This window comes from Carlito syrichta, unplaced genomic scaffold, assembly GCF_000164805.1.
Source record: "Carlito syrichta isolate Samal-C Ts95f unplaced genomic scaffold, Tarsius_syrichta-2.0.1 Scaffold312570, whole genome shotgun sequence".
Lineage (NCBI taxonomy): Eukaryota > Metazoa > Chordata > Mammalia > Primates > Tarsiidae > Carlito > Carlito syrichta.
The window spans coordinates 515,693-527,420 of NW_007256666.1; the positions used below are offsets into that span (position 1 = coordinate 515,693).

At 39.2% G+C, this 11,728-nt stretch overlaps 1 protein-coding gene and 1 pseudogene across 2 annotated transcripts in view; one reads left to right on the plus strand and one right to left on the minus strand.

Annotated features, from left to right (window-relative positions):
- The window catches only part of TTBK2 (tau tubulin kinase 2), a 187,299-nt gene that overhangs the window by 21,058 nt on the left and 154,513 nt on the right, over positions 1-11,728 (plus strand). The gene's annotated exons all lie outside the window — the stretch shown is intronic.
- LOC103272452 lies at positions 6,656-7,379 on the minus strand (annotated as a pseudogene). Its single transcript, XR_505124.1, has one exon. The product of XR_505124.1 is annotated as a neo-calmodulin pseudogene (transcript).

Here is an 11,728-nt window from a genome sequence, read left to right on the forward strand (position 1 = left end):
GCCACTGCACTCCAGTCTGGGCGACAGAGTGAGCCTCCAACTCAAAAAAAAAAAAAAGTTCCGATAGTAGAATTTTTAAAAGTTTGCTCATTCAAATATATAGCATAAATCAATTATATTGATAGTAAAATAATTGATTAAAATGCAGTTTTCTATTACATAATCTAGCTGTTCTCAACTCTTTTGGTCTTAAGACCTCTAACCTGTCTTAAATACCCTGAAGACTTTTTTTTTCTTTAACATGGGTTAATATCTATTGATAGTTACTTATTAAAAACTAAAACTGAAAATTTTAAAATTTATTTATTTTACAATAACAATGAACCTATATTGGCATGTTAAGTATTTTCTAAAACAGAAAAGAAAATTAGTGAGATGAGTGGCATTGTTTTATTTCTTTTTTTCCAAATGTCTGCCATGATAGAAGGCAGCTGGATTCTCATTCTTTGAATTAAGTCTGTTGCAATATGTTAATTTGACTGGTGTATGTGAAGAAAACATGGTCTCAGTCAGGTATGCAGCTGGAAAAGAGAGAAATGTTTTACTAGCCTTTTCATATAAATGAAAATTTTTGAAATACATTTTTAGAAATTAATATATAGCAAATTGATTTATTTGGGTATATAATTCAATGAATTCTAACACATTCATAGATTAACTCTCACTACAATCACTATTCATTATAATTTATATGTATTCATAATAAGTCTTCATAATAGCTCCAGCACCTATCCCTTTTATACTCCTACCCTCACTCCATTTCTTTCTTTTTTTTTTTTTTTTTTTTTTGAGTTAGAGTCTCACTCTGTCGCCCAGACTGGAGTGCAGTGGCCGCTCCCGGCCACCGCAGCCTCGACCTGCTGGGCTCCGGCGATCCTTCTGCCTCAGCCTTCTGAGTAACTGGAACTACAGGCGCGCACTATCACACCCGGCTAAGTTTTTAAGTTTATGTATTGTAGAGAAGAGGTCTCGCCAAGTTGCCCACGCGGATCTCGAACCCGCGGGCTCAGGCAATCCACTCACCTCAGCCTCCCAAAGGCGCGGGATTACAGGCTGAGCCACTGAGCCCGGCTCTCACTCCATTTCTAATGCTTCACAATCACTGATCTGTTTCTTTGTTACTATAGTTTTGTCTTTTTGAGAATGTCATATAAGTGCAATCATACAGTAAATAACTTTTTGAGATTGGATAGTGATGTCCAACATCTTTTCATGTATTTATTTGCAAGCAATATATCTTTTTGATTATGTGTCTGTTTTACTTTTCCCAGTTTAAAATTGCATTATTTGTTTTCATACTGTTGAACTTTTTTTTTTTTTTTTTTTTTGAGTCAAGGTCTCACTTTGTTTCCCATGCTGGAGTGGAGTGGGATGATCACGGCTCACCATAGCCTCAAGCAATCCTCCTGCTTCAGTCTCCCAAGTAGCTGGGACTACAGGTATGCACCACCATGCCCGGCCAATTTTTTTAGTTTTGATGGAGATGAAGTCTCACTCTGTTGCCTTGGCTGGTCTTTGAGCTTCTGGGCTCAAGCAGTCCTCCTGCCTCAGCCTCCCAAAGTGCTGGGATTAAAGGCATGATCCACTGTGCCTGACTTCTTACTGTTGAAAAGTGTTCTCTTTATGTTCAGGATGCAAGCTTGGTTGGTTATGTGATTTGCAGACATTTTCTCTCAGACTGTATCTTGTCTTTTTATTGTCTTAATAGTGTCTTTCATAGAATAAAGTTTTGAATTTAGGTGAAATTCAGTTTATCAGTTTTTTGTTTTTTTTTTTGAGTCAGAGTCTCACTCTGTCGCCCAGACTGGAGCGTAGTGGCACACTCATGGCTACTGCAGTCTTGACTTGCTGGGCTCAGGTGATCCTTCCAACCTCAGTCTTCCAAGTAGGTGGAACTGCAGGCTTGTGCCATCACACCTGGCTATTTTTAAAATTTATTTATTGTAGAGACGAATCTTGCCAAGTGCCCAGGCTTGTCTTGAATCCCTGGACTCAGGCAATCCTCTCGCCTCTACCTCCCAAAGTGCTAGGATTACAGGCATGGGCCACTGTGCCTGGTAATTTATCAATTTTTTAAATGAATTGTGCTTTTGGTGTCATGTTCAATAACTTTTTTTCACACTTATTTGAAAGTTGACATATAAAATTTATGTGTTTATTGTGAAGAAGTCTTTACATAACTAAGTCAAAAAAATGTTCTTGCTGGATGTGATGGCTCACGCTAGTAGTCTTAACTACTGAGGAAGCTGAGGCAGAAGAATCCCTTGGGTCCAGGAGTTTGAGGCTGCAGTGAGCTGTGATTATGCCATTGCACTCCAGCCTGAGTGACAGAGCAAGACCCTGTTTCTAAAAATAAAAATATTAGCCGGGCTCGGTGGCTCAGCCTGTAATCCCGCGCCTTTGGGAGGCTGAGGTGAGTGAATTGCCTGAGCCCGCGGGTTCGAGATCCACCTGGGCAGCAAGACCTCATCTCTACAATAAATCAAAACATCAGCCGGGCGTGGTAGCGCACGCCTGTAATTCCCGCTACTTGGAAGGCTGAGGTGGAAGGATCGCCGGAGCCCAGCAGGTCGAGGCTGCGGTGACCAGGAGCGGCCACTGCACTCCAGTCTGGGCGACAGAGTGAGGCTCCAACTCAAAAAAATAATAAATAAATAAATAAATAAATAAATAAATAAATAAATAAAAATATTTTCTCATAAGTTTATTTCTAAAAGTTGTATGTTTTACATTTAGATCTATAATAGTTTGTGAGTTAAGCTTTATATAATGTGAAATTTAGGTGGAGGTTCAAGTTGGAGTCTCACTCTGTCACTCATGGTGGAGTGTAGTGGCACAATCATGGCCACCACAGCCTCAACCTGCTGGACTCAGGTGATCTTTCAGCCTCAGCCTTTCAAGTAGCTGGACTTACTATTGGTACAAGCCACCACACCTACCTAATTTTATAATTTTAATTTTTATTGTAGAGACAAGGTCTCACCATGTTGCTTAGGCTGTGAGGTTCAGTTTTTTTACGAATGTTTATACAATTGTTCCATACCATATGTTGGAAGGACTGTCTTTTCTATATTTCATTGCTTTTACACCATTGTTAAATATCAGTTGGCGCAGAATAGGCAAATCTATAAAGACAGAAAGATTTTGGGCAACCCCCTTGGGTTCTCTCCCACTATGGGAACATTTCCATCTTCTCAATAAATCCTACTTTACAAAAAATAAAAAGTAAGATTTTATAATTGCCAGGGAGTGGGAGAAGGAGGGAATAGGGAGTGACTGCTAATGGCTATGGAGTTTCTTTTTGGGATGGTGAAAATGTTCTGGGATTAGATAGTGGTGATGGTTATACAACCTTGTAAACATACTATAAACAACTGAATTGTAATTTTTTAAATGGTGAATTTTGCAATATGTGCATTTTATGCAAATTTTAAAAGGACCTTAAAAATTAATTGACCATGTTTGGGTCTGTTTCTGAACTCTGTTCTATTTCATGTGTCTATACTTATATTTCTTTGCTAATAGCTCACTGTTTTGATACTGTAGGTTTATATAGTTAAGTCTTAAAAATCATGTAGTGTTTCCTCCAACTTTATTGTTTTTCATAAATATTTTGGGTATTTTTTTGACTAGTCACATACATTTTATCTATATAAAACATTCTGCTTGGGTTTCTATTGGAATTGTGTTAAAAATATCAATCACTTTGTGGGAGTTTTTTTTTTTTTTTTTTAGACACCCTTTATCAGGTTGAGAGAGTTTTTTCTATTCCTAGTTTGCTGAGAGTTTATATCATGAATGAGTATTGAATTTTGTCATATGCTTCTCCTGCATCAAATGATAGATCATGTGGTTTTCTTTTTTGTACTGTTAATCTGATGCACTACATGAATTGACTTTTGAATATTGAATCAGCCTTGACATCCCTAGGATAAATCATACTGTGTGGTAGTGTATTCATCTTTTTTTTTTTGTTTGTTTGTTTGTTTTGAGTTGAAGTCTCACTGTGTTGCCCAGTCTGGAGTGTAGTGGCATGGTCATGGCCACCACAGCCTCGACCTACTGGGCTCAGTTGATCCTTCTGCTTCAATCTTCCAAGTACCTGGAACTACAGACACGTGCCACAACACCTGGCTAATTTTTTTTTTTTTTAATTGAAAAGACGAGGTCTTGCCAAGTTGCCCAGGTTGGTCTCACACCCGTGTGCTCAAGCAGTCCTCTCACCTCGGCTTTCCAAAGTGTTGGGATTATAGCCATGAGCCACTGCGCCGCCAGGCCTTGTTCTTCTTATGTATTACTAGATTCAGTTTGCTAATATTTGTTGAAGAATTTTCACGTCTATTTTTATGAGGGCTATGGGGCTGTTATTTTATTTTCCAGTATTGTCTTTGACTAGTTGTATTATCAGGTTAATGCTCAATTCATAAACTGGGAAGTGTTTCCTTCTTTTTTATTTCTGAAGAGATTGTGTAAATTTGTTTCATTTTTTTCTTTAAATGTTAGTAGAATTTACCATTGAAAAAAATCTAGACCCAGAGTTTTTTTGTGGAAAAGTCTTAAATCATGGCTTCAGTGTCTTTATTAGAACTATTAAGGATATTATTTTAATCTTGGATGAATTGTGGTAGTTTGTGGTTTTTGAGGATTTGGTCCATTGTTGTCTACTTTCTGTATATAGTGCTGTTCATAATATTATCTTATCATACATTTAATGTCTTTGGAGACTATAGTGATAACCCTGTTTCAGGCCTAATGTTGAAAATTTGTGTATTCTTTTTTCTTTTCCCAATTTTTCTAAATGCTTATTAGTTTTATTGATCTTTACAAAGAGCCAGCTTTTGGTTTCATTTATTTTTCTCTATTGTTTTTCTGGTTTTAATTTAATCATCATTATTGCTCTTTATTGTTTCCATCTGCTTGATTTGGTTTTAGTGTTTTTTCTATCTTTTTAAAAGTAGAAGCTTGGGTATTTAATTTGAAATGTTATCATTTTTAATATAAGCTTTTAATGTTATAGTTTCTTCTCTAACCACTGCTTTAAATGTATTCCACAAATTTTTATATTTTGTATTTTAGTTTTTGTTCAATTTAAAATATTTTCTAGTTTGCTCGGAGACTTTCTCTTTCAGCATGGATTATTTAAAACAGGTATTAGCCGGGCTCGGTGGCTCAGCCTGTAATCCCGCGCTTTGGGAGTTCGAGGTGAGTGAATTGCCTGAGCCCGCGGGTTCAAGACCCACCTGGGCAACTTGATGAGACCTCATCTCCATGATAAATCAAAAATTAGCCGGGTGTGGTAGTGCGCGCCTGTAGTTCTAGCTACTTGGAAGGCTGAGGTGGACGGATCGCCAGAGCCCAGCAGGTTGAGGCTGCGGTGGCTGGGAGCGGCCACTGCACTCCAGTCTTGGCGACGGAGTGAGACTCCAACTCAAAAAAGAAAATAAATAAATAAAATAAAAGAGACATTGACAAGCTTTCTTTTTTTTTTTTTTGAACTGTAGTCTCACTCTGTCTCTGAGGCTGGTGTGCCGTGGCCCACTCACGGCCACTCCATCGTTGACTGCCTGGGCTCCAGCGATCCTTCCGCTTCAGCCTTCCAAGTAGCCGGAACTGTAGGTACATGCTACCACACCTGGCTAATTTTTTATTTTATTGTAGAGATGAGGTCTCACCAAGTTGCCCAGGCTGTTCTCAGACTCGCGGGTTGAGGCAGTCCACTCGCCTCGGCCTCCCAAAGTGCTGGGATTAAAGGCTGAGCCACTGAGTCTGGCCGACATACTTTCTTAAAGTACCACCTAGTAAATATGTTAGGCCTGAGTGCCATACATTCTCTTTTGCAGTTACTTAACTCTTTCCTAGTAAAAGCAACCATAGACATATAAATGAATCAGCATGCTTTTGTTCTAATAAAATGTCTTTTATAAAAGCAGGCACCTGGCTCTGTTGTTTTGTTTAATTTCCAAGTATTTATAGAGTTTCTTATTATCTTTCTATTACTGATTTCTACCATAATACCATTATTATCAGAGAAGATACTATGTATGACTTTAGCTCTTTTATTTTTATTTTTGAGACAGAGTCTCACTGTGTTGCCCAGGCTGGAGTGCAGTGACATGATCATAGCTCACTGTAACCTCGAACTCCTAGGTTCAATGGATCTTTCCACCTCAGCCTCCCAAGTAGCACTATAGGCACACCACACCACGCTTGGCTCATTTTTTTGGTAACCGTTGGGTAAATTGTAATTTTTTTATTGGAAAACAAATATACAACTTGGAATGGATTTGAGGCAAATTGTGCCATAAGCAGATTTTCTTTAAGTGGCTAAACAAAGTTTAAAAAGCAAGTAACAATAAAAGAAAATGTTTCCGGTACAGGACCAGCAGTACAAAAAAGTGGTTTCTGGTGCAGGACCAGCAGTACAAAAGAGTACCTCTAATACACCCAATAGTGCAACTTTTAAGTACATATTGTTGACTGTCCATAGTCCACGCAGAGTTGCAACTCCACACTTCAACAACAACATGCTGACAGTTCCTAAAGAAAACTACTTTAAAAAAAGGCATAACCCAAATGTTCCCTCATTTGACCAACTCCATCTAAGTTTAGATGTGCAGAAGGGCTTAGATATATCCAAAGTAAGCCACATGCAACATGTTACTTGATCAATTTTCTAAAATAAGGTTTCAGGACAATGACAGTAAGATAAGGGAGAAAACATGGAGGAATGAAGTCCTAATTACTATACACGCATATTTTTTTCACAGTAGGGAGAAACTTTTTACAGATAAGTTACAAAGAAAAGGCAAATAAACAATTTTGTACAATAAATTTAACACATTTGGTACAATGTCTTCACTTTGCTGTCATCATTTGTACAAACTCTTCATAGTTTACCTGACCATCACCATCGATATCTGCTTTCCTGATCATTTCATCAACCTCTTCATCTGTTAACTTCTCTCCAAGGTTTGTCATCACATGGCGAAGCTCTGCTGCACTAATATAGCCATTGCCATCCTTATCAAACACATGGAATGCTTCTCTAATTTCTTCTTCACTCTCTGTATCTTTCATTTTTCTTGCCATCATTGTCAGAAATTCAGGGAAGTCAATTGTGCCATTACCATCAGCATCTACTTCATTAATCATGTCCTGTAACTCTACTTCTGTGGGATTTTGCTCAAGACACCTCATTACAGTTCCCAATTCCTTTGTTGTTATAGTTCTATCACCATCCTTGTCAAATAGTGAAAAAACTTCTTTGAATTCTGCCATCTACTCTTCAGTCAGTTGGTCAGCCATGCTGCAAGAGCTACTTCCGAGATGCAAACACACAACCGCTCGGCTTGCTCACTCTGCTTGGACCGGCTCATTTTTTTTTTAGAGAGAAGTCTCTCTGTGTTGCCCAGGCTTATCTCAAACTCCTGACTTCAAGCTACTTCCTGCCTTGGCATCCCAAAACTTTGGGTGGAATTGCAGGCTTGAGCCACTGTGCCTGACTGATTTCAGTTGTTTTAAATTTATTAAGATTTGTTTTGTGCATTGGGATATTATATGGCCTCTCATGTGAACTTGAATATATATTCTATTTTTGTTGAGTGGAGTGTTCTGTACATGTTAGTTCCAGTTGTTTGATGGTTGTATTCTGATTCAATTCTCTGACATCATCTGGGTGTCCTATAATTCAGTTCACTTCTGACACTAACTGCTTAGAGTTAGTGCACACTTCACGGGTTACAGGGCTCAGTCTCACAAGGCTGCTCCCATTTCAGCCACAAGTCCTGGGTGTCTCCAAGCCACCACCCAAATTTTCCCTGGTTGGGTCCAAATAGGGGGCTTCCCACAATACTCTTAGATTCAATAATTTGCTAGATGACTCACAGAACTCATGAAAATGATATACTTAACAATTACCCTTTTATTATAAAGGATATGAATGAACAGCTAGATGAAGAGGAATATAAGGCAGGTCTGTAAAAATATCAAACACAGAAGCTTCTATCCTTTTGGTACTTCAGGATATTCACCAACGAGGAAGTTCTCTGAGCCTTGTTCAGAGTTTTTAATATCAACAGTTCATTGCATAGGCATAGTTGATTAAATCATTGACCACACAATTGAACTTAAATCTCTAGCCTCTCTCTTTCTGGAGGTCAGGAGGTGGATATAAAAGTTCTACCCCTATAATTATCTGCTTTCAAGTGACAGCCCCATCCTGAAGCATGGAGCCACATCATCAACATAACAAAGGCAACGTATCACTTAGGAAACTCTAAGCTCTGCCAGGAACTGGAGATAAATACCAATTCTCTGACACCAAATGTAGGATAGGAAAACAGAAACTCTTTTTTTTTTTGTTTTTTTTTTTTTGGAATCGTAGTCTCACTCTCACCCAGGCTGGAGTGCTGTGGCACGCTCATGGCCACCGCAGCTTTGACCTGCTGGGCTTAGGCGATCCTTCTGCCTCAGCCTTCCAAGTAGTTGGAACTACAGGCGTGGGCTACCACGCCTGGCTATTTTTTTATTTATTGTAGAGAGTAGGTCTCGCCATGTTGCCCAGGCTAGTCTCGAACCCCTGGGCTCAGGCAATCCTCTCACCTCAGCTTCCCAAATTGTTGGGATTACAGACATGAGCCTCCGTGCCTGACCAGAAACTGTTTCTTCTTACTTCTCTACTCAATACTTCTAGAAAATGACAGAGAATTGGGATTTGCTAGAATGGCTCACAGAATTCAGGGAAACACTTATGCTTACTGGCTCATTATATAATAAAGGATATGATAAAGGATGCAGATAAACAGCAAGATCTATAAGGTTCCTCAGAGCAGTAGTTCCTGTTCCCATAGAGTTGGGGTATGCTACTCTCCCAGTACATGGATATGTTTACCAGTCTTCAAATCTTGTCTATTTGGATTTTTATAGAGGCTTCATTAAGGCGTGATTGATTAAATCATTGGCCTTTGATGATCACCTCAACTTTTAGCACTTCTCCCCTCCCCAGAGCCTGTGGAGTGGAGCTGAAAGGTTCAGCCCTCTATTTACTGGGCTGGTTCCCCTGGCAACCAGCCTTCCATCCTTAGGGGCTTTCCAAAAGTCACCTCATCAACCAAAACCCAGATGTGGGTGAAAGGGTCTTGTTATGAATAATAAATTCTACTCCCTATTACCTTTATCTATCTGCAGCTATTTCAGGAACTGAGGATAAAACCAAATATATAACAAAAGATGATTCCATAACTGTCATCACTTGAGAATTTACAAGGGTTTTAGGAGCTCTGAACAGGAACCAGGGATGAGGACTAAATATGTGTATTTCTTATTGTAAACCATAGTATTACAATCAAATATATTTTTGAATTATACCACAGTGGTGCTGTTTAGTCTAATATATTTTTGCTGATTTTCTGTCTACTTATTTCTTTGAGACAGGAATGAAGTCTCCAGTTTTAACTATGGATTTGTCTATTTCTCCTTTCAGTTCATTAATTTTTATTTCATGTATTCTGATGATCTTTTTTGGATGCATATGTTATGGGCTGAGTAACGCTCGGCTGCTCCCCTTGATACCAGTAAATCAAAGGGGCAGAGAACTGGTAGAAGTTTATTTCTGAGTTCGAATCCAGGGAGCAGAGCCAGACTCAAGGTCTTTCAAAATGGTTCTGCTAACCCTCTAGGCTTTTACGGTTCACTTTTATAGTCTAGAGTTGTTAGTACCTACACATTAGCCACGTGACCAGCAGAGTGTTGGATAGAACTTGAGTTTCAGCCACATTTATTGATAGTGACATTTTTCTGTCCAGACTTCCTGGTGCCAGGTATCAGAAGTATCTCATAGCTTTTATCAGTAGGGCCTGGCAGAAGCAGCAATGAAGCTTGCCATAGAGTAAAGGGCCTAAGACATCATGCATTATGCAAAAGTTATACAAATCACAAAGCTTACGATTACATTTATACAAAAGTTACATAATTCACAAGGCTTAAGGTTACATTGATACTATATTGTTCAAACTTATAACCACTCAGAAAAAGGGAGTAAAAGGAGATTTGCATCTTTTAGTTGATGGGGTGTAGACTACAGGGAAGCCAAGGATCCCCTGAAGCTACTTACTGGGAGTGCATAGGAGATAAGGAGAAGCACATCTTTTATTAGCTCTCAGGAATATTATTCAGGAATGTACAGGAGCACTTGTGCCCTGGCCATGCCCTTCTCTAGGGGCTGTGACAATATGGACAGACATTAGAGGGTCTCTGTATCACATACACATTTAGAATGTCTTTGTAAATTGGATCTTTCATGATTATATATTGTCTATCTCTGGTGATTTTCTTTGCTCAGAAGTCTACATTGCTATGGATACTCCAGCTTTCTTTTGGTTGGAGTTTGCATGGTATTGCTTTTCCCAACCCTTTGCTTTTAACTTACATATATCATTATTTTTGAAGTGAACTTCTTATAGAATCATATTCATTTTGCTAATTTTCTGTCTTTTCAGTGATGTGTTTAGGCCATCTATATTTAATGTAATTACTGATAAATTTGGATTTAGGTAAACTATTTTATTATTTGTTTTATGTTTTTCTTCTGTTTTTGTTCTTCTGTTTCTCTTTTCTACCTATTTTTGGATTATCTTAACATTTTGGTATTCCATTTTATTTTTTGCTTTTTATTATATCTCTGTAAAGTTTTTAAAGTGGTTATTCTAGGGTTTACAATATGTCTACCTAACTTTTTAGTTTACTTAGAATTATTATATTAAATATTGCATAGTTAACATATTTTAAATAGTAAATATAATATATAATGAAAGACGGTGACGCACAGTGAAACTCAACACCCATTAAGGCCAAGAGATTTAATGGGCCAAACGCGGTGGCTATGGGACCTGAGGGTCAGGTTGTAGCACTGAGGCAAGGGCGCGGCGGCTTTTATAGGGGCTTAGGGCTACCTGTCTGTTGCCTATAGGTTGGCTGGCAGAGCTTCATGTAGGTTGGTGGATTTTTCACGGGCGCGGGAAAGGGTGCGGAGGGAGAACAAAGGAAGGCACCGTTTCAATCTCCGTTTTAGTTTGCCGGGTTGCCGTTTCCAGGAAAGGGAGGGAATGTGGCTTTACTTGTGGCTTGGCGGTGGCCCTTCATTCCCACCTCTTTGGTTATATGGGAGAGGGGCAGCATTTGTCTGTCCAGTTACTTCCTGCTGAAAATGGGCGTCGGTGGGTGAGGTGGGTGAAAGGACAAGCCACATGAGACCCCACAAGTAGGCACCAAAAGAAAAAATTTCATTGGGGTGGAAGTCCTGGAAGGTGCCTTGTAAGTGGAAAACTGCAAGCTGGTCCGGCCAGTCGTCGAGTGGACACGGGAAAGGGAGGAACCAGCTGTCATGAAGAAGGTGGTCAAGAAACGCTGAGAATCTGAGTGGTAGGTGGTGGGGGGTAAACTTTGAGGCGAGCATGTCTGAAATGAGAAGACAAGGTTAGAGGTTTGTAGGGTTGGAACAGTCGAGACCTGGATCTTCAGTGGGCAGGAGGTCATATAATTCTGTAGGAGAAGCTGGTTAATGCTTTGATTAGAGATTTTTAAAAGTTGTGACTGGAGAAACTTGATGATACATGGGAGAAAGGAGCACAGACCGAAAATGAGAATGACAGGTATGACGATAGGCAAAAGCCAGGTGAGTAGGGAGTTTTGTAATAGGCTGCCGATTTGTGAAGGCTTTGCCCCTTGGAGT